At 46.6% G+C, this 10,302-nt stretch overlaps 1 pseudogene; it reads left to right on the top strand.

Annotated features, from left to right (window-relative positions):
* Nucleotides 1-967: 967 nt before the first annotated feature.
* On the top strand, nucleotides 968-2,420 carry LOC104670091 (annotated as a pseudogene).
* The last annotated feature ends 7,882 nt before the right edge of the window (nucleotides 2,421-10,302 follow it).

Genomic DNA, 10,302 nt, shown 5'->3' with positions numbered 1-10,302 from the left:
GAGCCATGATCACACCACTGCATTCCAGCCTGGGTGATAGAACGAGACCACCCCGCCTCAAAAAAAAAAAAAAAAAACAACAAAAACCAAAAACCTAAAAACTATGGCATTGTTTTGCTGAAAATACATCTCAGACATTGAAAATGTTTACCAAGAGTTTTATAATATTATAGGGCAAATGTTTATTACATAATACCAAAACAGCAGGTTAGGCTGGGTGTGATGGTTCACACCTATAATCCCAGCAATTTAGGGGCTGAGGCAGGCTTATTACTTGAGCCCAGGAGTTCGAGACCAGCCTGGGCAACATGGAACACCCAGTCTCTACAAAAAAAAATTCAAAAATCAGCCCGGTGTGGTGGCATGCCTGTAGACGCAGCTACTTGGGAAGTTGAGGTGGGCGGATCACTTAAGCCCGGGGCGGGGGGTGGGGGGACAGTGTGGGGGGGTGGAGGCTACAGAGACCCTATCTATAACAACAGAAAAAGCAGGTTAACAAAGACTGAATAGCCACATAAATCCTGAGCAAAAAGGATAAAGCTGGAGGCATCACACTTCCAGCTTTAAATGTACTAAAAAAATGGACTTCAAAATGTACTAAAAAAAGCTATAATAACCAAAACAGCATGGTACTGGCATAAAAACAGACACATAGACCAATGGAACAGAATAGACAACCCAGAAATAAATCCACGTATTTATAGTCAACTGATTTTCCACAAAGGTGCCAATAATGTCCTTTGGGGGAAAGGACAGTCTCTTTAATAAATGGGTGTGGGGAAAACTGGATATCTATATGCAGAAAAATGAAACTAGATCCTTATCTGTCATCATTAAAAAATGAAATCCAAGTTGATGAAAAACTTACATGTAAGACCCCAAACTAAAAAACTACTAGAAGGGACCTAGAAGCAGCTTCTCTGCTCCTTCTTGAATCCCCACCTGGATCAGCCTGCCTGCCTCCACCATGTCCATCAGGGTGACCTAGAAGCCCTATAAGGTATCCATCTCTGACCCCCAGGCCTTCAGCAGCTGCTTCTACATGAGTGGGCCCAGTGCCTGCATCAGCTCCTCGAGCTTCTCCTAAGTAGGCAGCAGCAACTTCCAGGGTGGCCTGGGTGGAGGCTGTGGCGGGGCCAGTGGCATGGGAGGCATTACTGCTGTCATGGTCAACCAGAGCCTGCTGAGCCCCCTTAACCTGGAGGTAGACCCCAACATCCAGACCACGTGCACCCAGGAGAAGGAGCAGATCAAGAGCTTCAACAAAAAGTTTGCCTCCTTCATCGACAAGGTACAGTTCCTGGAGCAGCAGAACAAGATGCTGGAGACCAAGGGGAGCCTCCTGCAGCAGCACAATACAGCTCAGAGCAACGTGGACCACAAGTTCGAGAGCTACATCAACAACCTTTGGCAGCAGCTGGATACTCTGGGCCAGGAGACACTGAAGCTGTTGGCAGGGTTTGGCAACAATCAGGGGCTGGTGGAGGACTTCAAGAACAAGTACGAGGATGAGATCAATAAGCGTACAGAGATGGAGAATGAATTTGTCCTCATCAAGAAGGATGTGGTTGAAGCTTACATAAACAAGGTAGAGCTGGAGCCTGGCCTGGAAGCACTGACTGATGAGATCAACTTCTTCAGGTAGCTGTATGAAGAGGAGATCTGGGAGCTGCAGTCCCAGATCTTGGACAGGTCTGTGGTGCTGTCCATGGACAACAGCCGCTCCCTGGACATGGACAGCATCATAGCTGAGATCAAGGCACAGTACGAGGAGATCACCAACCACAGCAGGGCTGAGGTTGACAGCATGCACCAGATCAAGCATGAGGAGCTGCAGATGCTGGCTGGGAAGCGTGGGGATGACCTGCAGCACACAAAGACTGAGATCTCGGAGATGAACCAGAACATCAGCCAGCTCCAGGCTGAGATTGAGGGCCTCAAAGGCCAGAGGGCTTCCCTGGAGGCCGCCATCGCAGATGCCGAGCAGCACAGGGAGCTGGCCGTTAAGGACGCCAATGCCAAGCTGTCCGAGCTGGAGGCTGTCCTGCAGTGGGCCAAGCAGGACATAGCACGGCAGCTGCCTGAGTACCAGGAGCTAATGAATGTCAAGCTGGCCTTGGACATGGAGATCGCCACTTACAGGAAGCTGTTGGAGGGCGAGGAGAGCAGGCTGGCATCTGGGATGCAGAACATGAGTATCCATATGAAGACCACCAGTGGCTATGCCAATGGGCTGAGCTCAGGCTACAAGGGCATCACAAGCCCCAGCCTCAGCTTATGGCCTGGGCTCCAGTTTTGGCTCTGATAGGGGCTCCAGCTCCTTCAGGCCCACCAGCTCCACCGGCGCCATGGTTGTGAAGAAGATGGAGACCTGCGATGGGAAGCTGGTGTCCAAGTCCTCTGACGTCCTGCCCAAGTGAACGACCATGGCAGCCCCGCCCAACCTATCCCTCCTGTGGCTGCCCCAGAGCCTGTGGGGGAGGCCAAAGCCCACCCGCGGAGGGGGGACTTTACTGGCTGGGGTACCCCCACTTGGCGATGCCTCCAGCTACAAACCAATTCGATTTTTTTTTCCAAAAGAAAACCTCAGCTAGCTATGCAAAAAGGAAGGAAGGAAGGAAGGAAGGAAGGAAGGAAGGAAGGAAGGAAGGAAGGAAGGAAGGAAGGAAGGAAGGAAGGAAGGAAGGAAGGAAAGAAAAAACTAAAACTACTAGAAGAAAACATATAGGAAACACTTCAGGACATTGGATTGGTCTGGGCAAAGATTTAATGGAGACCTCAAATGCACAGGCAACAAAAGCAAAAATTAGACAAATGGAATTAGATCAAACTAAAAAGCTTCTGTACAGCAAAGGAGACAAGCAACAGAGTGAAGAGACAGCCTGCAGAATGTGAGAAAATATTTGCAAACTATCTATCTGACAAAAGACTAACATCAAGAATACACAAGGAACTCAATCAAATAACTCAACAGTAAAAAAACAAATAATCTTATTTCAAAATGGGCAAATGAGCTGAATAGACATCTCTCAAAGACATACAAATGGCCAACAGGTATATGAAAAAATGTATGACATCACTAATCATCAGGAAAATGCAAATCAAAACGGTGATGAGATATTATCCCATCCCAGTTAGAATGACTACCATAAAAATGACAAAAAATAACAAAGGCTGAGGATGTGGAAAAAGGAGAAGTCTTATATGCTATTCATGGAAATGTAAATTAGTACAGCCATTATGAAAACCAGTATAAAGTTTCCTCAAAAATCTGAAAATAGAACTAACATGTGATCCCACAGTCCCACTACAGGGTATACACCCAAAGGAAAGGAAATCAGTATACTAAAGAGATATCTGCACTCCCATGTTTATTGCAGCACTATTGACAATAGCAAAGATACGAAATCAATCTAAGTGTCTATCAGTGGATGAATGGATAAGGAAAATCTGGTATACATACACAGTGGAATACTATTCAGCCAGAAAAAAGAATGAAATCTTGAAATTCACAGCAATATGGATGAGCATGGAGGACATTATGTTAAGTGAAATAAGCCAAGGACAGGAAGAAAAATACCTTGCATGTTCTCACTCATATGTGGGAGCTAAAAAAGTTGAGTTCATAGAAGTAGAAAGTAGAATAGCAGCTACTAAAGCCTGGGAAGGGTGGGGGATAGTGAGAGGTTAAAGGATACAAAATCACAACTAGATAGGAGGAATAAGCTCTCACATTCTATAATTCCCTAGGACGACTATAATTAACAATTTAATGTATATTTAAAAATTGCTAGAAGAGTGGATTTTAAATGTTCCCAGCACAAAGAAATGATAAATGGGCTGGACGTGGTGGCTCATGCCTGTAATCCCAGCACTTCGGGAGGCTGAGGCGGGCAGATCACTGAGTTCAAGAGTTCAAGACCAGCCTGGCCAACATGGTGAAACCCTGACTCTACTAAATATACAAAAATTAGCTGGGCATGGTGGAGAGTGGCTATAATTCCAGCCACTTGGGAGACTGAGGCAGGAGAATCACTTGAGCCCTGTAGGTAGAGGTTACAGTGAGCTGAGATCGTGGCACTGCACTCCAGCCCGGGCGACAAAATAAGACTCCATCACAAAAAAAAAAAAGAAATGATAAATGTTTGAGGTGATAGGTATGCTAATTACCCTGATTTGATCATTATGGATCATATACATGTATTGAAATAGCACACTGTATCCCATAAATATGTACAATTACTACATGTTAATTAAAAATAATAATAGCTGGATGTGGTGTGTGCCTGTAGTCCCAGCTACTCGGGAGGCTGAGGCAGGAGGATCAATTGAGTTCAGGAGTTCTGGACTGTAGTGTGCTGTGCTGATTGGGTGTCTGCACTAAGTTTGACATCAATAAGGTGACCTCCCAGGAGTGGGGGACCACCAGGTTGCCCAAGGAGGGGTAGATCAGCCCAGATCCAAAATGGAGCAGGTCAGAACTCCCGTGCTGATCAGTGGGACTGCACCTGTGAATAGCCACTGCACTCCAGCCTGGGCAGCATAGTGAGACCTTGTTTCTAAAAAAAAATTAATCAGAAATAGCAGGTTATAAAATTATACAGAAAGGTAGGTCTCAACCATAAAAAAGTGCTCTGCAGTTAAAAAAAAAAAAAAAAAAAAGGAGGCCTGACTCTTCAGGAGCTCCACTTCCTCAGGGTTCCCCCTGTGTCATTCACACACCTCTGACAGCAATTTCATTCTGACAGTGTCTCTTTGCCTTGTCTCTCTCTCTCTCTCCACTGGACTGTGAGCATTTAAGGTGGGGAGAAGTTGGGTCTTAGTTCTCTTTGATAAAGTAGCATCCAGGACAGAATCTGGCCCTGAGCGCATGCTCAATCCACATCTGTGGAATGAATGAGCAGATGGATGAAAGGAAAGGACAGGAAGGCTGGGCCAGATCCCAAGCCACTCACTTCCTTGAAATCAGAGTTCCCCCAACCCACGCCCCACTAGGATTCTTTCCTAAAGCCTTTGGCAGTTTTGTTGCCTGAGAAACAAGAAGGCCCTTCTCAGGAGCAGGCTCTTCATCTATCATTTCCTCTAATCCTCATAGCAATAAAATATCAGAATTGTGATTCCTCATTAACATTTGCAGAAACTAAGCCTCAGGGGCTGACATTTGCTCAAGCTCTTATAGCTAGTAACTGGCAGAATTCAAATCTCCCTGTCTCCAAAATCCATATTCTTGTCTTAGAGACAAGACTGCAGAAGTGACCTTGGACAAGCCCCTTCTCCTGTGTGAGCCTTGGTTTCCCCTCTGGGTAATGAGGCTCCGGGTCCTCAGAGGGCTCAGCTATCCATTTCCACTCAGATAGTCAATAATAATAAAATGTCCCAACTCATCCCTCCCCAGCCTCCCTGAATTACTGGAAGCAGCCTGGAACCTACCGGAATGTAGGACTGCAAGCTTGCCAAGTGAGGCCATGTTCACCTGGCTGGAGAAGAGCTCCTGTTCCTCCTCAACGCTGGCAGAAAGTCCTGGGAGCATAAGAGCACCTCATCTGCAACTCACATAAACAGGTGTGCATGGGGTTGCTGGCCATTGCCTCACATCCCCCCACCTTAACCCCCTGGGTTGGCATCTGAGGGTTGTGGAGGAGCTTCATGCTGGTTTTGCTCAGGTCTTATGGCCAAGAGGCACCAAGAAACACAATATCTCCCCCTACTCCAGTACACACCCCACCCACAGGGAAAGCCCTTATAATAACAGCCCGCACCTGCACAGTCTCCCACCTTAGCCTAGTAAGGTAAACAGGACACGGATGGCAGCTGCATGTTATAGCTGGGGATCCTGGGGCCCAGAAAAACACAGTAATATTCCAGAGACCACCCAACATTTAAGTGGCAGAACTGAGACTGAGTTCCAGCCCCCAGGCCAGTATTCAGTGCTTTCCTTCCAGAGCCCATGTTTGTCCAGGTCATGTGGCATATTTATTGACCCCTGCAACAGGCAGGTAACCATGAGGCCATGGAATGGACAAGATGCAGCCTCTGCCCTTGAAGGATTACAGTTCAGAGGAGCAGAAGGATAAGGTCTCATGCAGGAGTTAATGAAGATTAATAAGATCACAAAACAAGTGGATTAGGTGTCAGAGCAGGGGGGATCTGAGTGCTGCCCAGGAATGGTGGGCACAGAGTGGGAGCCTGCAGAGCCTGCTGAATGTAAGACTGGCTGACTGAATGAGGGGCTGTTTCATTACCCAGAGGGATGCAAAAGGGCCAGGGGTGGGGGATTGAGGGAGAGAAAGACAACTGAGCAGAGGTGTGGTGGAGGGATGAGCACCCACAGTTTGACACACATGCAGGATGCACCTCTGAAAGGAGAAATAAAGCTGGAAAAATTCAGTAAGACCACATTTTTGAACCACTTTAAATGCCAAGCCAAGTATTTTCAAAGATCCTCTGCAGATGAAGGCTGCTGTTATAAAATATGGGTTAGAAGCATTAATTTGGCAGCAAAACAGTAACTAATCAGAGAAACAACGGTAGCCCTTAGTGGATACGTGGGCAGGGTGAGCTGGAGGCAGGGAGGGAGATGAGGATGCTGGAGAGGCTCAGCCAGGGCCAGCTGAGGACAGTGGGAAGGGAAGAGCTGGTGGGCGACAGGGGGTGGTGTCTGATATCACCTTCCTCTGATCCAACAGCTTGGCCTCCCTGCTGGCCAGCCTCAGCCTCACCCCATCAGGGGGTGAGTCCTGACCCAAGGGGAGAATAAGAAGGCAGCCAACAATCAATCTCACAAGCCTTTCCGGTGGTCAGCTTCCTCTCTGGATGAAGCACATTAACACGGTGAAGTGCCTGGCATGGCCCCTGGCATACAGGACTACTCAGCCCCTAGACCTGGGCTTATATCTTTCAGACCCATAAGTGCCACTGCATCTGGATGTGGGACTCTTCCTCCAGCCTGCCAGAGTTGGAGTTAGGACCCTGAATCCCAAGCCGAGCTACGTATGGCCCCGATGCCAGGAGCCACCCAGCCCTCCATATGGGCCTGTGTCTGTCCTCCTCATTCTTACTGCAGTTAACAATGCTGTATTTGCTTACTTGTTGTTTGTCTCTGATACCCTCCAATGTCAGCTCTTCAACACTAAGACCCACACATCACTTGTTCACAATTGTATCCTGCAACTAGCATGGTACCTGGCACATACAGACATCAAAAATGGTTGTGGGATGAATGAGTGACTGTTACCCTCATAGTGGGTGCCCTTACCCAGCCAGGGGGTCATGCTTATTTCCTAAGGGTCTGCCACCCCTTCCACCTCCACTCTAGGCTGCCTCAGAGGCACTCACACCCCCATGGGATTCTACTCACCGCCTCACTGACCTACCCTGGTTTCACTGGACTTGTCCCAGGCTGTCCTTAACCATCAGAGTCATGCCATGGGTTAAGGGCCTAAAGGACAAATAAAAGTCCTTCCGCACCCCATCCTCCCACTACTTACTGTGTGGTGGTGTCTATTATACACAGAAGTCGTGGTTGTGTCTTTCTGAGATAGGGCCATCCTGGGGGCCACTAAAGAAGGCCCCTGCTCCCCTGCTAGAAGGAGGTAGGAAATGGAACTTCTGGGCCAGGCAGGGTGGGGGAGAGCTCAATCCCTCTTGGTCTGCATTTGGAAAATCTGGACGAATAGGAAGAACTCCTGGAGCCAGGGGAGAAAGATGGCACTGGGATCAAGGCAGGAGACACCCAGGCTGTGCCCCAAAAGAGTTTTCCAGGTTTGGGTACTGCCTGGAACAATTTCCATTGTTCTTCCCCAAGCCTTTATCTGAATGGTCTTTGCCACCCCCACCCCGCTCTGAGCTGTCACCTGGCAGCTGCCCTTGGTTCAGGCTGATTCTTGGCTGCTGGAGGAACAGCGCCTCCTAGAGGCCAGGAAGGTGGGGCGGCAGAAGTCAGTAAGAGACCCCTAGACCCCCTATGTCAGGGCTTGAAGAGCGTGGTGTCACAGCCAGCCTGGACACTTCTGAATTTTATTTAGCCCAAGAAGGCTGAGCTTCCTGTGGTGACTTCAGTCCAACAGTTAGTGACGCTGTTCCCCTCAGATCCACCCCAGGTGCGGGGGCAGGTGCAGAGATCGAGGTACCACCTCATCCCAGGGTGTCCCTCCTAAAGTATTCTGCCTGCCCCTCCCTGCCCCAGGCCTCCTCAGTCTTGAGACAAGAGGTGGCTGCTTCCTACCTCGAGCTACGGAGAAGGGGCAAGCTTGGTGTGCAGGACTTTCCAGTGAGTCCTTCGGAGTTGCTGGGCCGCTTAACTGGACCTCGAGATAACTTCTCCCAGAGCAGACGGGTGGGGACTGGCGGCCTCTCAGCTGTAACCTTTCTACACCAAATCCTGTTGTTTCGAGAGTTAATTCTGGAGCTACAGGGGGGATGGGAGACATTATTGCTCTTCATACCTCCAGAAGGTCTCTTTCAGGCACAGGAAAGGGGTTTTGGCATCTGCTGTGCTAGCAGTTTTCCAGACTGAAACGTCGGTATCAGTCTTATGACTCAGAAATTCTGTTCCTGTGCCTGTGATGAGGGAGTGAGGGGCAGCCGGAGAGTCCACCCGCCTGGGAGTAGATAAGGAAAGTGGGGATGATGTGCTGCAAGTACAGGCATTATGGATATAATGGATCTATCTTAAAATCAAAGCGTTTAATGAGAAAAGTAGGAAACCAGGTGAGATTATTATACATAATGCAATTCCTGTACGTTAAAAATACATGCATAGACACGTGCTTATTTTTAGCGTTGTGTTATTGCCTCTGGTGTTAAAATGAACACATGACTCTCTGGCACCTGTACGGAAAAGACTTAAAATACTTATTTTTAGGATATGAGGTGAAGGTTTTTGTCTAAAATCTGGACATTAACTTCATAGGCAGAGATGATTACATAACATCTCTCTTATGTTAAAGACTTTTTAATCTGGAACTTTTGCATAGTCACATAGCTGGAAGGAATTTCGGTGGTATTTTCAATAATTCAGTACTATTTTTTAAATGTGCTTGAAAATTCTATAAATTGACTTAGGAATACTATACTTAACTGGGAATGTAAGTATACATGCTATATTTTTACATATGTATATCCACGATATATTTTGCTCCCCAAATTATTTTTCATCTTCACATTGCATTGGCCCTGAGTTTGAAATAACAAACTTATTCTAAGCAGAGAGGAAACAGGTGAAGTAGGATGATTTTGAAGAGAGTTTTGAGAAGTACTTACGTTTCTTCTCCCTTTAAAACTCTTGAAAAAAATCATAGCCACACATCACACCTAAAAACAATTAACAATAATTTTAATATAATCAAATATCCAGCCACTGTTCAAATTTCTAATGGTGTTTTATATGTCACCAAAAAAAATTTTATTTTGTTTAGATTGTTTGAATCTTGATCTAAATAAGTTTTGCAGGTTGTGATTCTAACTATGAGTTTTCTTCACATTTCTGTTTGCTTTTCTTTACAGCCTATTTGTTTAAGAAACTAGATAATTAGGCCTGGTGCAGTGGCTCACACCTGTAATCCCAGTACTTTGACAGGCCGAGGAGGGTGGATCACTTGAGCCCAGGAGTTCGAGACCAGCCTGGGCAACATAGCAAAACCCTGTCTCTGCCAAAAACAACCAAAAATTCACCAGGTATGGTGGTGTGCACCTGTAGTCCCATCTCCTCAGGGGGGCTGAGGGAGGAGAATCACTGGAGTCTGGGAGGTTAAGGCTGTAGTGAGCTGTGATCATGCCACTGCACTCCAGCATGGGTGACGGAGGAGACCCTGTCTCAAAAAAAAAAAAAAAAAAAAAAAGAGGAAGAAACTAGATCATTTATCCTGTAGAGCTTCCCACAGTATAGAATGACTGATTGCATACCCATTTTGTCCTTTAATATTTTCTTCTATCTCCTGTATTTCCTGTAAATTGCCATTTGAATCCAGATTTAGGTCCAATTCTTGGCAAGAATACTTCATAGGAGGCCTATGAGGTCTGGTTATCTCAATTTGTGATATTAGCAGATATTGCTGATCAGTGCCACTATCCATTAATTAGGGGTTGCCACATGGTGATATTCTAATTCTACCATTTCTTCTTGATTTATGAGCTGAATTACTTCTATAAAGAGAAACGTCTCCTTATCCACTATTTGGTTACCCAGTAGTAGTTTGTACAGTACAGGCAGCATAAATGCTCAATTATATCTCTTTATCAGTTTATGAACCACTGAATACTCCAAAGGTGACCAATTAGATATGTTTTAGTATCATTATGAAC

Source organism: Rhinopithecus roxellana, chromosome 5 (genome assembly GCF_007565055.1).
Source record: "Rhinopithecus roxellana isolate Shanxi Qingling chromosome 5, ASM756505v1, whole genome shotgun sequence".
In the NCBI taxonomy this organism is placed as follows: domain Eukaryota; kingdom Metazoa; phylum Chordata; class Mammalia; order Primates; family Cercopithecidae; genus Rhinopithecus; species Rhinopithecus roxellana.
Note: the sequence above shows the minus strand (reverse complement) of the source record. Positions and strands in the feature narration are given on the sequence as shown.